Source organism: Polistes canadensis, unplaced genomic scaffold (assembly GCF_001313835.1).
Source record: "Polistes canadensis isolate GaletaPanama2010 unplaced genomic scaffold, ASM131383v1 scaffold_244, whole genome shotgun sequence".
Classification (NCBI taxonomy): Eukaryota; Metazoa; Arthropoda; class Insecta; order Hymenoptera; family Vespidae; genus Polistes; species Polistes canadensis.
Genome location: NW_014569791.1, coordinates 76,384 through 100,404, shown reverse-complemented (window position 1 = coordinate 100,404; position 24,021 = coordinate 76,384). Strand labels below are relative to the sequence as shown.

General features: G+C 38.0%; 1 protein-coding gene across 2 annotated transcripts in view; it reads left to right on the top strand.

Annotated features, from left to right (window-relative positions):
• LOC106790539 (POU domain, class 2, transcription factor 1-like) overlaps positions 1 to 24,021 on the top strand; it is a 92,221-nt gene that overhangs the window by 19,201 nt on the left and 48,999 nt on the right. The window lies entirely within an intron of this gene.

The following is a 24,021-nucleotide window of genomic DNA, read 5'->3' as shown; positions in this document are numbered from 1 at the left end:
ACCAAACTCGATGGCGTAAACGGTTATCTGTTGGAAACGCGCGTGGATGGGAGACTTGTGGTAGTAGAATAAAAGAAAAAGGATGAGAAAGAGAGAAGTAACACAAAGGACGATGGTCGACGACGAATCATCAAACGTGCCGCGAGAACTCTTTCTCTCTCTCTCTCTCTTCTTTATATTATATATCTATCCTGTTTCTTTGTCTTTCTCAAGTGACTTCATCGTACGACGATTTTACGTAAACTTCAAACGAACACGCATACATTTCATATTTAAAATGCAAAATTTTCATTGTAAAATCCATCGATGATTCCTCCCCCACCCCCATTGTCTTATCAATCGAAATGTGCATTATGATTTTTAAAGTTACACTCGTTCATTTATTCAACTCCAAAACAATAGACGTATATCGGAATTTAACGTGGACAAAATTTAAGGGGGGGCCAAAAGAATCAACAGGTATTGGTTATGAGAGTGTAAAGCGTTTTGAATCGCAACCCCTCGAGGGTAAGAATCTGTTCGGCGCGAATCTCATTGTATAAAAGGGCCGAATCTCCTCCGCGGGGGGTAACGTACGCTTGTACACTCTCTCTCTCTCTCTCTCTTTCTTTCCTTCTCTATTTCCTTTTCTCGCTTCAGCATGCACGCAGGGAAAGATCAAGCGGCTGGTAGTAGGACGTGTTCTCGAGGGGGGTGGGGTCACGACCCCATGCCGGGGGTGGCTGACAGCCGATTAGGGCAAGACGAACCCTCACGGAAAACTTAAAATAACATCGCTCGATCATCCGGGTATCTTCACCGACAGCCGATGGGCCTTTCTCTTTCTCTCTCTCTCTTTCTTTCCTTCATACTTTTACCTTCTTTCCTTTTCCTCGAGCCACCCTTCTTCTCTTTCTCCTCTCTTCCAATCAGTTGCCTTGCTCGAGCTCGTTAGTGAGTGGCCACGCGTCCAAATTTCGTGACTTCCTGTTTGAATAAATATTCGATCTGAAAGAAAATCGTTTGTCGAAATTATATGTCCGATAAATAATAATCGATACTTGCAATCGAATATTTACATTTATTTCAACAACAATTCAACGAACAACAATTTCCATTTGTTCGGATTTATCACGATTAGAACACATTCGTGCATAAAAATCTATGAGAAAATTTCGATAAAGACTCGAACAATGATATCTCGAATAAAATGCTTAAAAAAAATACACTGGTCATACGCGACGATTAGATGACGATTGTCGTTGAGGAGAGGAAAAAAAATAGATGGGACACCATTATTCCTAAATTGCATTTCCTTTCGCCAAATTTCTTTCCAATTCAGATACTCTCATTAGCGAAATCCTACCGATGCTTTTTTTCTCTCAATCATTTACATATTTATATTAATTTCATTGTTGACATTGAACATTGATTGATTTGTTAAAAAGAAAATAATTTGTAAGCAAGAAAAAAATTCTTTTTTAATCTCGCGTAAAATTTTATTCGACGAATTCGATTAGATTTATCGATCAATGTCAAAATTATGGGAAATTCAGTAGGAACGAAGTTGAGCACCTCTTCGATGCTCATTACAGTGTGTCCCGCCCCCGGCGGTGGGTAATCAGGGTGTGCGGGGTGAAGAGGGGTGCGGGGGCGGTGGGTGACCTCGCCCGGGGCCTTTACTCTCTTCTTCTCTGTTCCCTCTTTCCCTTCCCCCTACCCACTTCTTCTTCTCCTCTTCGCTTGCCCGCTCGTTCGTTTGTGTGTGTGTGTGCGCGCGTGCACGCTTTCTCTCTCACTCTCTTTTGTTTTCTTTTTTTCTCTTTTTCTCTCATTCTCTCCTTCGCACCTTTTCGTCCACGACTACCTGCCAAGGTGGCAACTTAAGAGGAACCCGAATAACGCGGACGACCTTGTCGATACTTTGCATTCGTTCTGCATTCGCGTCAACCTTTTTTCCCTCCCCCAGCAGCCCTTCTCGTTGTCTTTCATTCGAAATTGGAGGAAATCGTGCGTGTATACGCATACGACATAGAACAAGAAAACCCTTCACCAAAACCCTTCGACGATTACTTTCGCGCGAAACGTAATGTGAGAAAAAGAGAAAAAAGATATAATATAAATGTATTTTAACTTTTTTTTTTGTCCAATTTATTAGATAGGTAATTATATACCCTTCAGTGACCCATTCTCTTGTAATTTAACATACGCAAATGAGAATATTCGAAAGAAAGAGAATTTCGAGTGACCTAGGCTTAGGATTCTCCTAGAAGAACTTTCGACGGATGTGCTGGTAAATAATTAGATTCTAGTGATGGGGAGGGAGGGAGGGGGAGGAGGAGGGAAACCGGTGCCCCTATGCAAGGATTCTCAACTTGAGGATCCCGATGAATAATCGTCTGATGTTTCGATTAACACAAATTTCAATTTAATCTCATGCAATTATCATTTAATATGTTTCTAATGAGATTCGATAAAAGTATATTTAATGAGTATTAGGTTGATTTAAAAAGGAAGATAATTAAGTATAATACATTTTGTCCGTTATTTATCGGAATATAAAACGTGCACTACGATCGTTGTTGATCGTTCATTCGATCCCGTTAGTAGTAGCTTCTTTCTTTCTTCCATTCTTTCTTTCTTTCATCGGCAAACGGCGTGTGTGTTTCTAGATCTCGTTTGCTAAGCGAAATAAGAAAAACGTTGACGCCAATCGTCTTAGAAACGCCTCGCAAGTTTTTTCCGACATCTCACCGGCTAAGGACTTTGCAAGTTCAACTAGTCGAAGATTCAACGTCCCCAAAGGTTCATTTCGATTCCGTAACTAATGAATGTAATACAAGGATCGAATGAACTAACGTAAATAAAAATAATTCAATAAAATTTCATGACCTGTAATTGAGTTATATTTCCCCCACGAAATAATGACAAAAAAGTAAGAAAGATTTCTGAATTTTCGAAATAGTAGCCTAATACAAGGATGCAGAAGATGAAAGACATAATATGGATCTCGTTAACACCCTAGAGAAAATGCTAGACAGCTTCGTTCACCTTATCTCGAGATGGATCTATGAACGCATAGTACAACGTCTATTCACCTATAATACCTTCGTCTACCTAATATCGAAAATATGTCACTACAAAGATCTTAGGTTACCTGAGTTCAACATAAAGAATCTTACCGTTATACATACCAAAAACGAGAATATAATAATATCATTCGATAATCCATTAAATAACGTTGTTTCAATAATTTATTCGATCTTCATTATATCTAGAATAAAACAAGAAGAATAATAAACAACTCGAATGACTTGTTCGTAATAATTGTTAAATAAACTCGAAGAAGTATGAAAAAGTAGTACTCGTCTATCTGTCTGTCTCTTCATTTCCGGAGAAACAAAACTCGAGGAAGAAAATTTGATGATAAATCCACGAGAACGAACGAACGAACGAACGAACAAACGCGTGTTGTTTATTATCATTCGAATCGTTGAATTTTTCCCCATCGTTTTCAACGTAATTTCTCTATACGGGAAAAGAGATGATGCTCGTGGATCGCCGATAAAGGAATACCGAATCCTGTATTCATGAATGGACGAACGAACGGACGGACGGACGGACGGGCAGGCAGCCCAACCGGGCCGTGCATGGATCGAACGAGATCAGTCAGTTGGAAGGACTATTATTTAGCATAGCCACTTTTTCTGACCGACCAAGTGAACCGATGGTCGGCGTTGTCTTTGTATCTTCGAACGAACCGATGACGTTGCAAAGACGACGACGAAGATGAGAAAAGGACAAAGAGAGAGAAAGAAAGTGGGGGGGGAGGTAGAAGAAGAAGAAGAAAAAGGACTTCGTTCGAGGAGATATCTGGAGCAGCACCATGAGGAGGTTGGGTCTGCTGTTCGTTGTTGCTAATGGACGGGACGACACGACGCGAACGCTTTATTATCGTAATTTTGCTTCTATTAGTCGCGACCGAACAAAATTGTCCACCGTGTCGGTAAAATTTGGCTTTGGTCCGTTTTTTTGATCAACTATTAACCAACCTACGTGTTGTGTGTGGTTCATTGTAATAAAGTTTTGAATGAAACGACGAGTTTTTCTCCCATGATCATCTTAATAATCTAAAAGTCCGTGCATAGAGTTTAGCTGTATAAATCCATAGTTGTGCATGCACACACACACACACACACACACACTCGTAAACCGTAGCCCGTAGGTAGCGTGAAACGAAAAGAATTCGATCCGATCTTATTGGAAAGTGGGTCGAAATCGAAAGAAACGTTGGTTAAATCGTGCAAAGCGTATCGAGCCAGAATGGAATGCAACTTTTTTACGATACCCTGCCGGATTTGAATCGAAATACGGTGTGGGAGCGGGGTGGGTTTGGTGGTAGTGGCGAATCGGTGACGCTGTCAAACACACGATTTAACGCATCGAAGGGGAAACTCGTGCCGCGCGAGGCTAATCGGTGTCCAACGAGATAACACACTCGCGCATACATAGGAGAAGCAATCAAACGAACAATGACACCCAACGTTTGTGTGTCCATACCTCTATATATATATATATATGTGTGTGTGTGTATATGCGCCAGGTGGATCGGGAGGAGGAGCGGAGGGGAATTCTTTCTTCGGAAAGAGTCGTTAGGAACTCCTTCCTCGAGAACTCTACACACACACAGACTGTTTTGCACTGTTTTGCGTTGCGATCGCGCCTTCGCAGCGAGAACGCTATTTACGAGAGTTGCTGGAAACGCCATCAAAAAGAGTTGGGGTCCCCCGTCACGTGGGAACACGATCCAGACCGCACACAACGCTCTTCTTATCCCGTTCAATGCCTCCTACCTTTCCAATGTCCTCCCCTTTTCCTCGCTTCTCTTTACTCATCTGATGATGATGCTTTTTTCCACGCGTCCTCGCGACGTCTTATTAAATCTTTCGCAAAAAACTGAGACAAGCGCGTAAGCGAGCGCACCACTCGGTTGTCCCTAACGCGATATCGAATCTTTTTCTTAACAACGACACCTCCCACACTTTTTCAGTTTAAATGCAAGCAAAAAAACACTTCGCGAAGAAATTCTTCTCGTCCTACCGATCTTAACTTTATACTTTTGCAATTGGAAATGATTTTTATCGAAATGACGATAATTTTTCTAATGGTCAAACAATTCGAAAGAGGTGAACGACTAGTAGAAAGTTCACTTCTTCTTACGTTCAAACTTTTTTTTTCTTTTTTTCTCCTCCTCACCCCACCTGCCCCGCACTCACTCACTCACTTTCGATCGCGATAGTTCTCAATTTTTTGTCCATTACAATATGACCTCGGTATATTGTTGACGAGCGAATGAATCGTTGCCACTCTCGGCGAGTTACAGTTCACGGACATAAATTACCAAGCGAAAGGAGGAGTCTCGAGAATCAACGACGGTAGTAGCCCTCTCTCTTTCTCTTTCCTCTTTTCCCTCTGTTCATCCTCCACCCAGTCTCCGACGGATTGACTCGGATCTCGGACGTGTTGCGGTTTTCGGACGATCTCAATCCGAACCGCAAAGCGGACGATTACCGAGCTCGGTCATCCGGCAAACGACTATTAATGATATTTCGTGTTGGATCTGCATGCTCGATAAATCTAACAAAGGAAGCCGGCCTAGCGAAACTATCATTGACGATACGAGATTACTCATTGTTCTCTCTTTGATTTTCATTTAAATCCGTATACATCGGTGAGAATAAAGGATACTGTTTCTTTTAAGGAAACAACAAAATTTATCGAACTATCCAATTTTTTTTAACAAAGAATTATATTGCAGAGGTTATTTTGTGTGCATCTATCTAACGAAGTTAATAATTATTAATGTTTCGCTGAGGGGTGAGAGAGATAGAAGAAAATGAAGGAAGCATCATCGAAATTATTAGGTTGGTGCATATGAAGTGTCAGATTTTCTTTACATGTGAACGTTTTTTCCCCTCTTTTTTCGTTATTTTTTTGTTTCTTGCATAATTTTGCTTGTGATCGTATTGTCCATTGCCTTAGTCACATTTCAACAAAACAGATTTTCTCAAAAGTGTTCAATTTTTTAATTTTGTGAGGATATGAATTCAATCGATATTCGTGTCATTTTTATATATGAGTATAAATTTGGTTATAATGTTGCAAAATTTGCACCCAATATAAACCAGACGTTTGGGGAGAATACTGTTAACGATCGAAAAGTGCATCGTTGCTTTGAAAAACTTCGCGCGGTCTCCTGAATTTTCCCTTTAAAAGAAGACCCAAGACTTCTGTAAAAAATTATGCTCTGAAAACATAACTAACTTTTATTTTTTTAAACATTAGTCAGACGAAAGAAATAACTTACATATTATTAACGTTTTATCTGGTATGTCAGGAAAATGGCTAAGCTGGTATAAAAGAGAGCAGTAATTAAAAGCGATTCGCGTTAACCAACGGATTTTTTTACGATCCTCGTTATTGTTCTCTTACTTATGTTAAAAGATCGATACGATAACCTTCGCATAGCACTCGCCTAATAAAATCTCCCATTGTTCGTCTTTTTGTTCGCCTCTTCGTTACACGACTATTTTATATTTTCTTTTTTCAATTTAGATTATACTTTCGTGCTTGAGGAAATTGCCTATAAATTAGTTGATAATTTTTCATCGACGATTATCAACTAGTTATTTTTTAATAATCCCAAAACTCAACAACCGTCTACATTCGTTCGTCTCTCCACGAATTATTATCACGGAAACGTTCCATTCAACGTTAACGCAAAATTCTCATAAACGTTCTTTCCGTTTCTGCATCCCGTATACCATGAAAGAAAGGAAAGGTCGAAATAATCCGTTTTAAACATCACGGAATCGCTAATTCGCGTGTAGATACAAACGAAACTTGCGTTTTAGGTATATTTAAGTATATCTATCTATTGTATATACCTATATATATAAAGAGCACGAATGCCAGTAATAAAACGAGCAGCAACGATGAGGTAGGTGGATTGCGTAATGATGGAATATGATAGTCGACATGCGAAGTATCCGACTGGCGGACATTTGGAAGGATTAAAAATCGAGTTCTCGTTGGAGCCGGTCCGATCGCACGAACCACCAGATACACAAATCAGGCCGTAAAGCCGATCAATTAAACGGCAGGCCGCCGATCTGCCGCGCATTATAACCGGTAATTATCTGTAATTAAATATTGCCAGGCCGCCCAGGCAAAGAGCAACCACACGTTTCAGGGGGTGTGTTTCTTTGGTCCTTCTTCGATTGTTCTCCTCCTCCTCCTACCTTTCCTTTTCTTTTTTACTTTCTCCTTTTCTTCTTTCTTATCCTGATTTACTCTTTGCAAACTACACGAATTTATCTTATAACAGATAACTATTATTTCACGAAAAAGTATCTCGACAAAACAAAAGAGAGAGAGAGAGGTATCTTTTACTCATCCCTGGACTTTCCAAGAATTCGTTAAAATTTCGGCCTTACCGCGTCATCAACGGGGAACAACCATAATGATAGCGTTGAATGACGCACGGTCGAGATTTATGCGGTCGAAGAAGGTGGGTGGTGCGGCCGCGTAATCGTAAGTCCCAAGACTTTTCAAAAATGCTTTCTCGTTGTCCGAGACCGAGAGAAAAATCTTGGTTATTGATTTATCTTTCAACGTGGCGGGTCCACTCTATGATATTTATATCCCTGCGTAATTATTTCAACGATTTTATTTAATTAATGGATTTGGAAAATTTATCTAGGTTCTATTATTCATTTTCTCTTCTTATCTTCTTTTGTATTGTTATTCACATTCGTGGTCATGGAGTCTGTATGCAAGGAGGACGATCTAAAATACCTATTTATTATTAATTTCTAAAGTTCAGCGTCTTTTTTATTTGACCAGACATACATTCTTGTAATATTCGAAAAAACTAAACATCTAAACTTCGTTATCTCTTAATCCGTTATATTTGAACACTCAAACAAAACTCAATAAACATCTAATAAAGTTTCTGGGATTCCATTCAAGTAGAGAATACACGATTCCGTTTAGACATCGCATGACGTTCGTCTATTTATCAAGCTGTATCATCATTCGCCTTTTTCCTGCTTTTGATGCCGCCCCCTAAGGCGATTTAATCTAATTTGTATCACCCTTTGTTAATCGTAGCCGCGTTGCGTTGTTAATTCGTTCGGCACCGCAAATCGGAGGCCTCATCATCGAACAAATAAACTACCGTACACGTCCACGCCATGTCCAAGCTCGTCCTAATAAACGGCTATGGTGGTGAATTGGAATGCAGACAGAATTCTTAAGGGGCACACCTAGTGTAAAATTTTGAAAAAATTGATTTTTTTTGTGCATATTTTGATAGTCTATATCTTTAAAAATAACATACTGAAATTTCGAATAAATATTTCAAATAGTTTTAGAGTTATAGTGTTTTCAAGAGTAGCCCCGCTCAGAGATTAGAAAACAATCATTTTATCTTTGAACGCGTTTTTCTGAAAAACTACATTTTTCAAATTGGTTGCAATTGTAAGGTCGGAATCGCTGCAGTGAATATTCGCTAAAATTATGTATAAATATATCCTCTAAATTTTCAAATATTTCATGCAGTAGTTTTCTTTAAAAAAAACTTGCTAAAAATCACCTTTTTTTTAGGCGGTCATACTAGGTGTGCCCCTTAAAGGAATCTTATCGATTTTATACTGAAACAGCAAAGAATTGTAGTCTGATCCACCTTTTGTATCCTTTTTATATTATATGAAAATAATTTGACGTAACTCCAACCGAGCAAGCGGGCAACCGGGCGACCGGACGTTCATCGATAGGTCAATAAAGCATGGGGATAGAATACGCGTGTACTCTCGCTTCGTACCCACGTGGGAGTAATATACGTTGCTCACGAAAGCCACCGAACAAGAGAACGCGTATAGAAGAAAAGAAAAATACAAATAAAAATAAAAATAAAAATAAAAAAAGGTAGAAGTAACGAGGGATTGAGGGTGGCGGAATTGGAGGCACATATTAAGCAGGATTATTTATCGCAGCGGCATGCGAGCCCTTGATTTGATTTAACAAACAGCGCTCGGTAACAAATTGATAAGCGCTCGCGGTCGGCAAACATCAGAAGACTCGCGAAGAAGCCAAGAATAAGAGTTGTTGCTAGAAGAAAAAGAAGAGGTGGAGGAGGAGGAAGAGGCACAGGAGGAGGAGGACGCGGGTCAGGGCCGAACGAAGGCGCGCGAGTGCCTGGCTTCTCTTCTGCCCCCACTTTGACTTCGTGAGAATGCACCATTAGCATAGGAGGACCCCATACGAGACCCCCCACGGCGGCCCACAGCCGCCGGGCTCTTCTCCAACGGTACACATTATATAGCTCGGCCCTGATATATAAACCGACCGCCATTGATTTATGGCTCGAAACATTCCTTTAATTATAATACGATATTTATTCAGATGAGCTGAGGGGGTGGGTAGGGGGAGGGGGAGGAGCGCCCAAGACACACGCTCGGAGTCACGCTGCTACGTTATGCTAATACTTATATTTTTTCTCCTCTTCCCCACCCACCCCTCCCCCACTCTCTATCGTACTATTTTCCTTTTCTTCTAAAGGGATGAAAAAGAATATTCGATTTGCATCGTTCAATATTATTTAATTCCTCTTCTTTTTGAAACCATGCTCGAGACCACCTCGAGGTGATCGACCTACCCCTCTCTCCTCCTGTAATATTCTTTATTCGAGATTATTCCGAATAAATGCGGAGAAAGTTTTATAGTCGAGTTATTAAATTTATGATCGCTGGGTTTTTCTTATATTTTTTCGATGATAAAATACTTTAGTCGATTTTTAATGAAAGTTGTTATTGTGCTTAAATTTTCAAATTAATATATTCCTTTAACTTTGTTTATTTTATTATTTTATTTCTACTTGCATCTCTCTTTCTAACTCATCATTTGATTTATGTATACAAGACCGAACCGTTTCTTAAAGAGAGAATCTTTGCAATTCCGATAAGAGATATTTATATTAGATGATGAAAGAATATTTGCGTTACCGTTTTACAATGAAGCAGTCGTTGCTATTGTATATATCGAGTCACGAACAAAGTTTTATGAATTTTTAATTCCGGTAGCACGCCTAGAAATGTTTTTAAATCTTGCCTGAATAACGTTGCTCGATGATCGATATTTTATCAATGATGGATTTATAAAACATATGTTAGCCTAGTTACAATTCTTTTTATAACTCTTCAGATTCTATTCACTATTTTCGTTTTCCCTTTCTTTCTTTCTCTCACTCACTCACTCACTCACTCACTCACTCACTCACTCTCTCTCTCTCTTTTATTCTTTCTGTCGATTTCTTTTGAGTTTGTGCTCGGTCGTATAAAAAAAGTAGCATAAATCAAACGTAATACCCCTACATTCCCTTTGTGGTCCAAACTCGATCGGCATTCGGACTATGATACGATTCTAAGAGGTTACTTTCTAAAGTAAACGTTTTTAATCGTACCACCTAAACATTCGTTTCTTCTAATCCGTTCATTCATTTTATTCTTTCGGATAATCACATTTCCCTTTTTTATATGACAAAAAGTTTATCGTAGAAAGATACGTAAAAAAAAAAAAGTTTGGCTATCCGACGGTAATTAAAAAAATGTAGAAACGTGAAATACATATATTAATATGTTTTATAAATAATAATATTACGTGTTCATATAAAGAAAATTGATTTGTAACTATTAAATAAAATAAAATATCTGTTTTATCATTATCATTAGATACATATATCTTTAAAATAAGAATCACTGAAAAGTGTATTCATGGTTTGCGAGGAAACGCCTATTAGCGAATAAGGTGAGTACTTATGGTGTTCACGTGTGCATAATTAGGGACAAACCGATAACGGCCTCGTAACGCTTGTCAAATGCTTAACTGTTACCCGAGGCATCAGCCAGGTGGACTAATGATCTCCTGGGGCAACCTTTGGCGAATCTTTCTCCTTCCACTTTCTTTTACCTTTTCTTAACTCTGCTTCTCGCGTCCATTCACAGTGACGGAGAAAATAATAGAAATAAAGGAAATAAGAAAAAGAGAGAGAGAAAGAGAGGACGGAATATAATCATTGTGCGTTCATTGTTAACCATTCAAGTTGTATACAGCTTCATCTTTCGATGAAACGATTTTACACAATTCAACGTTACATACTCGGAGAATGTATTTCTTTATAAACGATTTGTAAAAAAAAAAAAGAAAGCAAATTAGAAACGATTATATTATACATTAACGAAGAGAGTAATGATCAAATGAAGTGAAAGTATTGTATGCATATAACTCCTACTTTCATTTGCATGGAATCGCATGCGAGATAGAATTCTTCATATCCGCATGCAAAACTAATGTGTTCCTTTCGTAGAAAAGCTTATTTAAAAATTCCAATCTCTGAAACATTAATTAAATACTCTTTCTTGGCAAATACTTTGGAATTAAAAGTGTATAATATTGCGTGCTCGAAAACATATAATTACGCGTTATCATTATATTGAAATTTCAAGAAATTATCTAATCTAATTCTTATTAATTTACATATATTTTCCTTAAATGATAATTCATTGAAATTGTATTGTAAATTACTCACGGGTGGTCCGAATAACCTTATTACTTGAAATTCTGTTTATTAAAGCCTTAATTAGGGGATGCCTCGATTCCCGATAATTTCCATACTATCTGACACTTTGAAGCTCGAAACGAGCAATGTTAAATGCAAAGACTAACGAACATTAATCCGTTAGTTTATTTCGAAATAACCGGTGGTCGGAACTTAACGAGACGATCTTTAATGATCTTTTATGCACAACCATGACACAACAGGCGGGCAAGCGGCGAGTATAAAAAACAATTTGTCGAGATTTGTATACGATGACGAAAATAAATTTGCTTCGTCTCTCTTTTTCGTAACGAAGAACCGAAAATCGACGTATGCTCGTACCCCCACCTCCTCCCCCTCCCCCTGTCCTCACGTAGGGAAGATTGGACGTCTCAATAACGCATGTAGGTATCGAAACGCGAGTAGTACCCCGAGTCAGTGCCAAGCGGGCCTAATATATGGCCCCTAAATCATCGGACAAGAGTGGATATGGTGGCTCCTCCGTTCTAACCATCCTACCTATGGTAACATATCAATCAGTCGACTATCTTCACCCTTAAAGAGCTCCTATTGGTACAATCGTTAATCAAGGCCGTACTGAAAAGAGTATAATGTTGTAACTGACAATTAGTATGCCAGGAGAATGGTATGACTTTTATATGCGTAAAAAGAGAATATATATAAAAGAATCTTTAACAATTGTTGATCGTATAATAACTAAGCAATTTGTTTGTATACCTACGTCAAAGATAAGTAGGTATATAGGTACGGTCCTGATTGCATCGTAACACATCTTCATCGTCATCGTCATCGTCATGACGTGCATGAGAAAATTTAACTCACCTTTGGTCGTTTCACAATGACAGGAAATATCAAGGAAAGCAATGATAAAGAAATAACTTGAAAAATATAATTGAAAATAAAAGTGGGCAAACGACGATCAAAGAGAATACTATCACCGGACATTGCCATAGACCAATTAAGAGGGAATTAAAAAGGTGATGATTCGTTTCGCGGAAACGAATAAACAGGTAATAAAAGCGGCCGCATCATCAACTGGTGGTGGTCTTGGCAAATAAAGCAACCAACACGAACGATGGTGTGGCCTAATGCAAAGTCAAAGAGTCGTCGAACTCTGGTTTTCTTTATCACAGAGAACGCCGGAAACGGATAGTAAAAAAACGCGCACTTTAATTCTCTCCCTTTTTTTTCATTTTTTTTAATTACGTCCTCTTTAATTACTCTACTGCAGGATGATAATTGATTTTACTTCGAATCTTGAAAAGGATTATACGTCACGCCACGATTGTTATAACAAAGATGATTTTTTTCTCATTACTCGTCATTATTACTGACAAAAATATTAATAATAATGGAACATATAATCATAGAATTTTTGCGTATATGAAGCACATATCCAATATATGATCGAAAGGAAAAGAGTTTGGGAATATTGCCCTCCGCATAAAAAAGGGAGATAGATATTCGCGTTGAATCACGCAAGATACGTCGACGTTCTCGACAAATCCCCAAAGGTAGCCATGAGTTATTTTGAGGAAGAAGAAACATAGAAGTCCGGTTTGGACATCGACGAAAGGTCGTGACTCGTGATACCTTTGCGAAGGTTATGACACTAGTACGAGGACAGGCAAGCCCAAAAATAAGAAGCAAGAGTCTTTTGGTTTTCGTTCACCGTTCCCGTAGCTTGATGGATGGATGGTTTCAAGAAGATACGACGAGGCACCGATTGGCCAACCATAAAGCAGGACGAAGAAAGAAAAAGAGAGAGAGAGGGCAACTATAGCTCTCACCTAATCCGCCCTTCTTCCTTCTTGACCTTCTCCTGATCATCTTCGCTTTATCGTTCATTTTACCGAACGTCTCCTGATCTTCTCAAAGATTCGTCCTGGCAAATGTATTTTCCGTGTCCTACCTCACCTTACCTTTCCTGATCTCGTATAAATGACATTTCATAATGTACCATCCAAGTTATTGTCCTACGATCTATTACTTTTCCGACAGTATCGGTCAACATTACTAATATTCCATATATTTAAGTTCTCTTGTGTTTCATGAATATTATTGCGAACAGAAAATGAAATTTCATTTTACGAGAATATATTATATTTAAAGGATCGATTTGGAATATGTTTTCTTTTCTCGTATTGGAAAGAAAATATAAAGAAATGTTAAGAAAATGTTGTCAAAAGTATTGATGCATCTTTTAGGTGTGGCATGTTGTTTTATACGACTCGTAGGTGTAATTACTTTTCATGTCGAACAACAATTGGCATGACCACGGTTGGCGATTTAAGTGGGCGGTTCGTTCTTTATCGGCTCAGATGATTTCGTGATCCATCGGAATGACGCACGATAGGACGATCTATTTATCGTCCTACGTTTCGTCCTCGTAACTCCGTGCACGGGAAACATTCATTTCGAAAACGATACGACGCCAACGAACGAAAAAACAAACGACGATGCTGTGTTTCGCGATCAGTGACCAAATGAAACGTTTCGACCAATGATGAACAAGAAGAAACAAAAGACGAAGGACTAAACAAACGAGCGTTCTTCGTCAGTCGCCGAATTCCGAAATGCTTGTTGTTTACTCCTGCCAAACTTGCTTTTCCGCTTGGCAGGGCTAAAGAAAGAAAAAAAGGAAATGAAAAGGGAAAGAGAGAAAGAGAGAGAGAGAAAATGAAGGAAGAAAATGTGGCACGTGACATCCTTTACTACAACGTCCTCTGACTTTCGTTCCTTCCTACCACCCTCTTTCCTTTTCCACCCCCTCTTCCTAGGACCCGCCTCGTCTACTGTTTATTCTAGTTATTTTATCACACGGCCCGAGAAACGGGGAACGCCTTGCAAACTTCCGCTCGTTTATTTCTGCCCTACAGATCTATACTCAAACTTCGTGTATCGATCATGCCGAAAAAGAACAAATATTTTGTTTAACAAAATTTTCTTATTACGACGAATGAACAATTTCTATTAGTTTAATAATTTTAATTTTTCCGATGGAGGAGACTAAAAGTGGATATTTATTTTCGTTATATTTTAGGAAAAGACCAAAGAAAATGGAATAAAATTTTTGATAGTTTATGATTTTCCAAGGATCCATCGATGCCAGTAGTTTGAAAGATACAGAAAATCCTAACGGAAATGAACGACGAGAAGGATAGAATGAAGAGAGGGGAGAAAGAAAAGAGGGAAAACGAAGGTTAAAATAGGTAAGAAAGCATAAAAAAAAGAAAGGGAGATTGTTCACGTTTCGTGTATAGCGTAGCTTCTCTCGAAGGACCTGCCAGAAGCAAAAGTTCACGTTATTTTCCATCCGAGCTGTTATCCGCGAAGCGAACTCATCGAATAATCCTGAAAAAGTAGTCGGCACGAATACACGGAAATTTTCCCTTTACATTGTGGAATACCCGAAGAACGTAGCTAGCTGATCGATAAAAGGTTTCCCGGGAACGAACGATGTCTATGTGTGTGCCCTAGGCAACTTTTCAAAGCTATCATCATCTAACAAAATTCTTTTCTTCTTCTTTTCTTGAACATTTTATAAAACCTTCCCCTCATTTCGCAAAATTGTCTATTTTAAATAAATTTAAATATTATTATATTTGTGAAAGTAATACTATTATACTAAAAAGAAAAATCTCTTGTGTGTACGTATGTACGTACGTAAGAAATTATACTTCTTTAGCGTATCAAAACGAACATAACCTCAAAAATAACTTCAATTTTCCCGCGCATTCTAAATATCTCGACAACTTCGTGGTGTTGATTTTTCGGTCGCATTAAACTTCACTTTCCAAAACGCACCAAAATAAATATAACTTCAAAAATCATTATCTCAATATAATAATTAATATTTATTCATATTAATAGAAAATAAAGAAAACAAATGGGAAAAAGTATCGTTATATATAATATCACGTTGAACAAATAAATAAATGATATGTAGGAAATATGAAGGGCAATGTTCGTTATATTTGTTTGGTCGCAGACGGGCCAATTCAATTACTCCTTGCGACCAAACTCAGTGTCCTTCGAAATAAGACGATAAAGGGTGTTGTAACGTCATTTACTGGCAAGCACACCAGGAACTAAACGGACAAGGGCTTATTTCGTGCAACACGTTTTAGATGATGTCAATGACCATTTAAGATCAGCTTCTAAAACAGACATTCTCAACAAAGGCGTCAGGTGTTACTAGACGAGAATGCAACTTGGCTGCAAACTTTTCAACTTTAGGAAATACAATTCTTTTTTTCGACTTTCCTATCATTTTTATTCATACACTTATATTTATGTTTAAAAATATTTCATCAATTGTATATGATTGTGATCGTATTTTATTGGTTAATCTTTGAAAAAACTTTTTTCTGAAGCTTATTTCGTTAAAAATATTGAGTCCTTTCTTATTCAATAATATAGTTCCGAAAAATTGCCCATTTGCTGTCACCCACTGAAATCTTTTGGGGTAATATTTACCTTCGAATCGTCTACAAAACCGAGGAAGATGGAAAAATGAGCACGCTTTTAGAAAGAAGAGAAAAAGATAGACAAGAAGAATTCAGAAAAAGAAGATAGAGGAAGATTGCAAGGTGTGGGGGGGGGTTGCAGAAAAGTATAGACAACCCCTTTATTAGATTATCGGACGAGTGTCGCAGCATGGGCACTCTTTGAGTTCTCGTAGAGAACCCTCTGGGCTTATTGTCTCGTTCCTACGATTTTCTATTTCTTTTTCTTTCTCCCCCCCCCCCTCGTTCTTCCTCCTCAACACGTTTCCTTCGTCTTACCCTCGGCCTAGCCCTCGCCCTCGCCCTCTCTGTCGCCCTCGGCTTCGACTCGTGTCCGAATCTATTTATTTACGCACTTTTAAGGCGCCACCAAGAAGACGAACGCGCTCAAAGGAGACTCTACAAATTGGCTGGAAATTGATTTCGCCAATAGTACCACCGTACCCACCCCTCACGCACTTGAGACGCACTTCTTCCGGCTGCCCTTCCACTTTTTTTTTTTCAAGTGAACGGAAGTGGAAAGAATAGAACGGAATTGTACGACTATCATTTATTTCGAGTGTAAACTAATTTACTAAAAAAACGTTTGAAATCGTTTAACTTTTCTACTTATTTTGTTTACTAGTCGTAAAATACATTAATCGTTTCCCGTCGAGTCTCAAACAGTGTTAGTCAATTCCGTACGAGATCGGTAATGATGGGACCAGCTTCATCTGCGTTTCATTGTTCATCTCGAATGCACCCTAACTGAATTTTGAAAAGTCACATTTCGTGTGCACGTGTTTTCTCAATTTAACCGTTTTCTTGTTTCGCGATAAAAATTTTGTTCTATACATTTGATCATCCTTGTCAAAATCAATATACATCTATCTTCTTTTATGAACGAGAAAAATATATAAAAAAAAAAATGTAAATATAATAATTATATAATTTTCTCTGGAAGTGAAAAACAGTAATAAATAAAAGTACAATAAAATGTGGTCCCATTTTTTTTCGGTATCTCTTTTTTTTCTTTCTTTTTTTTATGAAATCTGATCCGACGATGTAACGTGAAAGCATTTCCCAAGTGGAAACTATTACGAATCTAGATTTCAAATCCTCTATTCTAATCTGGGTACGACGTTAAACGTAACAGTGTTGAATAAGACGAATAAAATAAGAAATAAGAAGTTACAGAAGGAAAAAAACCAAGTGGAAAGAATGTCTTGGATTGTTGATCCTGGCTTAGGACGATTCCTTCATCGTGAACGAAGGAAGACGTGAATTAGGGGTGGTTTATTTTGTGCGTGTATGCGAGCTATCACGCGCAACCATGTACGAAGGAAAAAAGCGGGGGATGACGAGTGAATGACAGGACAATGAGACCGTTCTGATGCATGCGAATGTTTTATGACAATTCAATATATGAGGGAAACGAGCGGTTGCATTTTCAATGCACCCGTCTTTCTCATTTCTCCGTTCTCGAATTTCATTTTCTTTTTCTTTCCCTTTCTTTCTCTTTCTCTTTCTCTTTCTCTTTCTCTATCACATTTTTCTCATTAATACAGAGAGTGTCCCTTAAAATTAATATACCGTTAGGCTTATTAAATTTTTCCTTCAAAACTATTGATATACTTTGTTTTTAGTATGATAAACATTTTTAAATAAATATATTAATATGTCTTAATTAAATATTTTTAATGAGTTTAATTTGAAAGTGTTCATGTTTATTAATATATTTCGAATATTAAACAATTTCGACTTAGTTATAACTTGGCAGAAACGTAAAAACGAAAGTTGCGCATGTGTTTAAAGAAAATAATCTATCTATTAAATAGAATTAAAAATGATAACGTTCCGATTATAATATTTTTATCTATTTTATGTAATTTTTGTAACGTTCCTGCGCAACGATGATTTCGAGGGTAAAATTTATCCGAAAAAATCGGTATTTTTTAGATAGACATTAATCGATACGAAAAAACGACGACGAAATAGAAGAAAGGAATAAAAAAAAATCAGTTTCCAACGTGCTTTGGTATAAGGTATCTTCCCATGACCCAGAAATCTTGAATTCTAAAGGAATTCTATAGGATTGCCGTACTCGTTTCGAAAAAACAGACGGTTTTACCCGTTTCAAACCCTCTTTAACTTCGCTACCTCTTCTCCCCCCCTTCCCCGTAAATGTTAAGACTTGAAAGGCTTCCTCTTTTTAGATTTACCAATATTCCTCGTATGGTTCCCAACGTTTTACTGAAAATCCTGTGAATATGCAGGATATGCATCATCTTCGTGACCCCCCCTTTCATTCGTGACCCTTACGAATACGTAACACACACATATGTGTGCGTTTAAGCATGTACCGATGATCTTCCGAAAATCACGAAAAAATTTACCTGCCTCCCGTCATCTCGCTGCTTTTTACTTCTTTCTTTTTCTTCTTTTTATAAAAGGGGGTTGGTTCTCGGGAAAAAGAAACGCGTACACAGCATCGGATTTCACCCCAAAATAACGCTTTTTCACACACTTTTTACATATTTTCGAACAGCCAGGGGGTACGTCCCGGCAACCAAACTGAAAGGGGGTCACGGATGCGCGTATTTGAGATTTTTTGTATTTTGTTAAAGAGAGAAAAAGAACAGATCGTTCACAGGAAATGTCAAGACTATTAAACATTCAACGAACTTTTTCTGCATTCTCTGCATAAGCCATTAAGAATTATTTTGTTGTCTTTACTTTGTTTCAATACTTTTTTCTCATTCCGTTATTATTCCATTTTCCTTTTTTCAAGTACCCACAGCGACGAAAAAACCGCCTATCCGAATTTATCCTTCGATATTAATCGTATTCGCCATGGAATTATACGTGAAGAATAATGTACGGTGGCAAAGGAAAAATGACAAAAAATTGTACGATACTCATCTGAAATCGGGCCGGTGACAAAAGAATAAAGAAGAAGAAGAAAAAAAAAATAAAGAAAAGAAAAAAAACTATCGTATAGGGCAGGTACAATGGGGCCACTTTCGAAAATTGATCGATATCGGTAAGCACAAGCGAATGGGATAAAAGTTTGCGGTGGAATTGGCGATTCGATTGAAATTCGAGATTCGAGATCGACGGATCGTGACCGATGATCGGTCAAATCGATAAAGTTATTAAGAGATCTAGTGGATTAGAAACGATATGTACAAGAGAAATGATCTCAACTGTGATATAATATTATACGGTATTGTTTCGAATGCACGAAGAAAATGTCAGAGCTAATATCGGACGAATCTCAATCGAGATCGTTAACACGCGGTGGTATACACAGACAGGGTAATCGATCCGTGACCTATAAAAACACCAAAGACTTTTCTCTAATTGTAAGAATCGAATCAATTTGTATGAATCAGAACTAAATTATATCAAGTCAGTCCCCAAAAGTTCGTGCGTATTTATTTCGTGTGGTGTACCCACTTTCCAAGCTTTTCTAATCACCTTTAAATGGCGAAAAACTGTCCCATTAGATGAATACATCTTTTCTGCGATTTGATACACTGTTAAATGTGATTTTAACTTTACAAGATTTTTAAGAAAATTGGTATCAAAATAGACACACATGTTACTAATACGCACGAACCTTTGAACTGATCTTGCTGATATTGCTAAATTCGGAATTGTTGATTAGAACATTGATTTTGAATAGATTATTTTCAAAGATTATTACATCGTGAAATATCTAATGTGTAGAATGTAAGTGTGTAGAAAAATATAAAAAAGAAAAAAAAATAAATCCGGTTCGTGGATACGCGAGTCCAGTTCAGTCCCTCCCTCGTTCATCGAGGTTATCGATACTCGAAAGTTTACTCGCGGCTCAATGTTTGATTTATTCGGTATTACTAAGTGATAATCTTATTGACTGTTAAAACATGTAAAAGCGAGGTGCGCCTTCGGCTTAACCGCTATCACTTCTCTCGTTTCTAAAGCATACACGATCGCGCAATGTTTATCGTCCGACTATTGTAAATGCCGATACGTTTCTAGATCTTTTTGAATTTTTAAACGATCCTCTTTATCGTACTTTAATAACGAACAGTAAATTTCTAGCGAATATTATCCGTTTCAATAATCTAACTTTTTAGAAATGATTATTGTTAAGAGATATTAAGATTTAATTATCTGATTGCAAGGACGACAATAAAAGTAAGGACATTCGAAAAAGATCATCTATATCTCTATTTTATTTTGTTATCATCCATGAGAAAAATCTGGTGGATCGTTGTGCACAAAAGCAGCATCACCCCCACCATAACCATTACCACCATCACCACCACTTTGACTTCCTCCAGTGTCCTTGCAAAAGTGCAACAGGACGATCGAGTCGAGTCTGATCGAGTTGGGGGAGAGGGGCGGGGKGGGKGCCTGCAATGGGAATACAAGTTAGCTACCAGTTTTTCTGCCGATCTCTCAGCAAAAGTCCCCGACGTGGGGAACACACAAACAAACGCATAGTAACCACGCACACATTTCCACGCATTACGCATGCACTTTGGATGCGTCGCGATCCGTTCTCTCTCACTCTCTCACTCTTACTCGTATGCGAGTTAAAGCAGTCGGTGCATCCGAGAGCGCAGTTGCATTGGCGGGACGAACAGCCAATCGGCTTATCGCAAGGCGAATTCACCCCTCCAGATCTACTGTTGAAAGCCAGTACAACCGTGTGTGTATGCGCGAGACTGCCAGTTTACTTTAAGGATCTCTTTTATTTTCATTTTTTTTTTTTTACTTTACCAAGAGAGCATTTTTCCTCTCCTTCTACTATACTATTCTTCTTTCTTTTCGATCATGTTTTCTTCATCTTCTTCTTCTTCCTCCTTCTTCTTCACCTTCTTCTTATTCTTCTTCTTCTTCTTCATCTTCTTTTACCACTTTCGATACCTGCCAGTCCACTCGTTTAACGTTTTGCAGGATATCAAAGAGTACCGAGAGCAGGCATTTTCTAACAGTCGCGAACACCAAAATGGCAGCCGATTATATTCGCTCGTCGATTTATAAAGGAATAACTATTTTCCCTTTTTTTTACAACAAACTGTCATAAGTATCGTATATTAAGTTCTATTCGAGAACAAAAAAATTGACGTTACGTTAAAGCACGAGACACGCATATAAGATGCACGAATAAGATTATATTGAATCTTTACTATGAAGTTATTCGTAACATAAATTCGATCCTGTCGTCGTGAATTACAATCACGATCTTTGTTAATCGTTTATACGTTATCTGCTAACAATCTGCTAACAATCCGCAACTAATCGTTCGATCAACGCCTACTAATCAAAGTGTACTATCGAAGAAAAAACATTCTAACTTTTCTCGATAGAAATTAGATTTGTTTTTTTTTTCTATCCATCTATCTATCGTATAAACGATCGATTTCATATTAACAAAATGAGACAAATATTCGATGATTGTTATTAAATAAATACTTTCTCACTGACTCATTCATTGACTTGTTCGTTCAAAAAATATATGTATGTGTGTGTGTAAGTATATATTCAGTTAGCGAAACGTATTCCACCGACATGATTACGAAAAAGCCGGTGGTATAAGAGTAAGCGCAAAAAATAGGAAATGATTTTCTGCCACGTCGGAGTCCAGCCGTGCATCTCTTATTTATTGCGAACCGTAAAAGAACTCTTGCGTGAGTTCGCACGCAGAAACTTTACACGCGTAAGTAACGTCCGTTTTAATTCGTCTATCCCTTTTTCTTCGTGTCTTCATAGCTTAATCGCGTTCGTCGAAAACAACCTCGTGTTAACTATCGACAAATGCAAACCATAATTTCATATGTAAATAAATAAACGTGTCGAATTATCTCAATGATGTATAGGCGAAGAATTAATACATTATATATATATATAAAAATTAAATAAAATCAAATAGAAAAAAATTATCGTGACGTTCAACGAAAAGAACAGAAAAAATCAAATGAAAATTTATCATTACAATTGTTTGATAATATGATAATGAAAGGAAGTTGATCTTTATGGCGTTGGTTTATCAAACGAGTAAATCAAAGATACGTGAATAAAAAAAAAAAGAAAAAAAGAAGTAAAATCAGTACGTTGGAAAAAAGTAAAACAGTGTAACCGATTTTCCGCAAAAGGCCAGCTGGCTGGCTGGCTGTTCGAAGTTAACGCTCGGAAAGTTGAAACTGACAACTTAATAATTTCAACGTTTTCTATCGTTGTTTCTCACGCGCATCCTGCGTTTATTTGCATACGATATTACGAACGGACGCATAACCACGAATCAACGTTCAAACACGCGAGAACCAACGAACGAGACGGAGCAACGCGTTCGAGAAATTACCATAGTTAATCACGCTACTCTTTTATCTCTTTTTAACCTTTTCAATGCACCATCGTATTCGCTATATGTCTTATTTATATTTTAAGATATACTCAACTATCTTTCTTTATTTCTTGCTTCCCTTCTTCCAATTAACTTTCGCGATAAACGACGATGATTTTCTAAAAGTACGGATCTTGCATTTTTTACGATAATGCTACATGAATTATTCTTCTCGAATAGTATAAGCATTTTTTAAATCATTGATAAACGTTTAACGGTTGATGATAATTTTACCATGCGTTTGTCACACCAAAAGAAAAAAAAAACGACTGAAAATTGCGTAACGGTAGAGAATTAAAAGATTGAAAGTGAGAGAGAGAGAGAGAAAACCCATTGTGGTCCCTTTTTCGGTGTAAAGTCGTGTACTGTCGTAAAAGTGCAGCCGGTGGAAAGCGTACGAAGCGGGAGGATAGGAGAAGGAGAAAGAGGGTAAAAAAATGTTTAATGTTTGAGGAAGGGGTGTTTCCTCTCTCTCCCTCTCTCTCTCTCTCTCTCTTTCGATCTTGATCGAAAAGGAAGGATGTGTTGGCAGGGGTTACGTCGCGTTCCAAGTTCGGTAGATTTTTTCGATGCTACAATTGTGTGCCAGGACGAACGCGTGCTCGGTTCGTGCCATGCGTTTTCCCTTTCCCTTTCCCTTTCCCTTCCCCTTTCCCTTCCCCTTTGTCCCTCTCTTTCCTCGAAAGGTAGGTAAACGCGTGTGCCGAAGAAGGAGAGTTTAGAGTTTAGAAGGTAAGGGACAAACGCAGATGCTCGCCCAAACGAACGGCAGCCGGCGTTGAAGTTTGTTGGGGCGACGACGACGGATGGGTAAAAGTGTGTCTACCATTGTGATTTTAAAATCGGTTGCCGTCGTACTTCTCCCCTCCCTTCCCCCCACTCTTCATCAGACTATCCACCCTTTTTAAATTACTGTCGATTCATGATTTCTACTGGAAAATCTAAAATTGCGGTCTTGGGGCGACGAGAAATATCGTCGATAAGAAGAGGGTTAGAAAAATAAAAACGTGTTAGTTAGAAGGAAGCCTATGGTTTTTAAAGAATATTCAAAATGGCGTCGACAAGCCTGTAGTCGCATGCAGATTGGTTAGGTGTCGACGAAACGGATTCCTGTCGAGGGATGTTTTCTCGTAAGAGCCATGCGAAGGGCGGATTCGCGCTTGCGCGTCCAACCCTTGCTCTCCCTCTACAATTCTTTCGATCAGCCCCAACGAACGAAAGGTTTTTTTATTATTCACGTGTTTTATCGGCTAGTATATTTTAAGGTAACAATTAGTATTATCATAATGGCGAAACGACGAGTAGAATTTGGTCGAATGTTGCCCCGATATTTTCGAATTTGATGATCACCTGCAAACTCGTCTCTCGTTTCAAGAATAATTCATATTATATTCGTAAGTTTCGATGACGTTTCTATCTCGTATAATACGATGCTGATACGTTTCTTCGAGACGATACAACAACCTACAACATCATTTTCA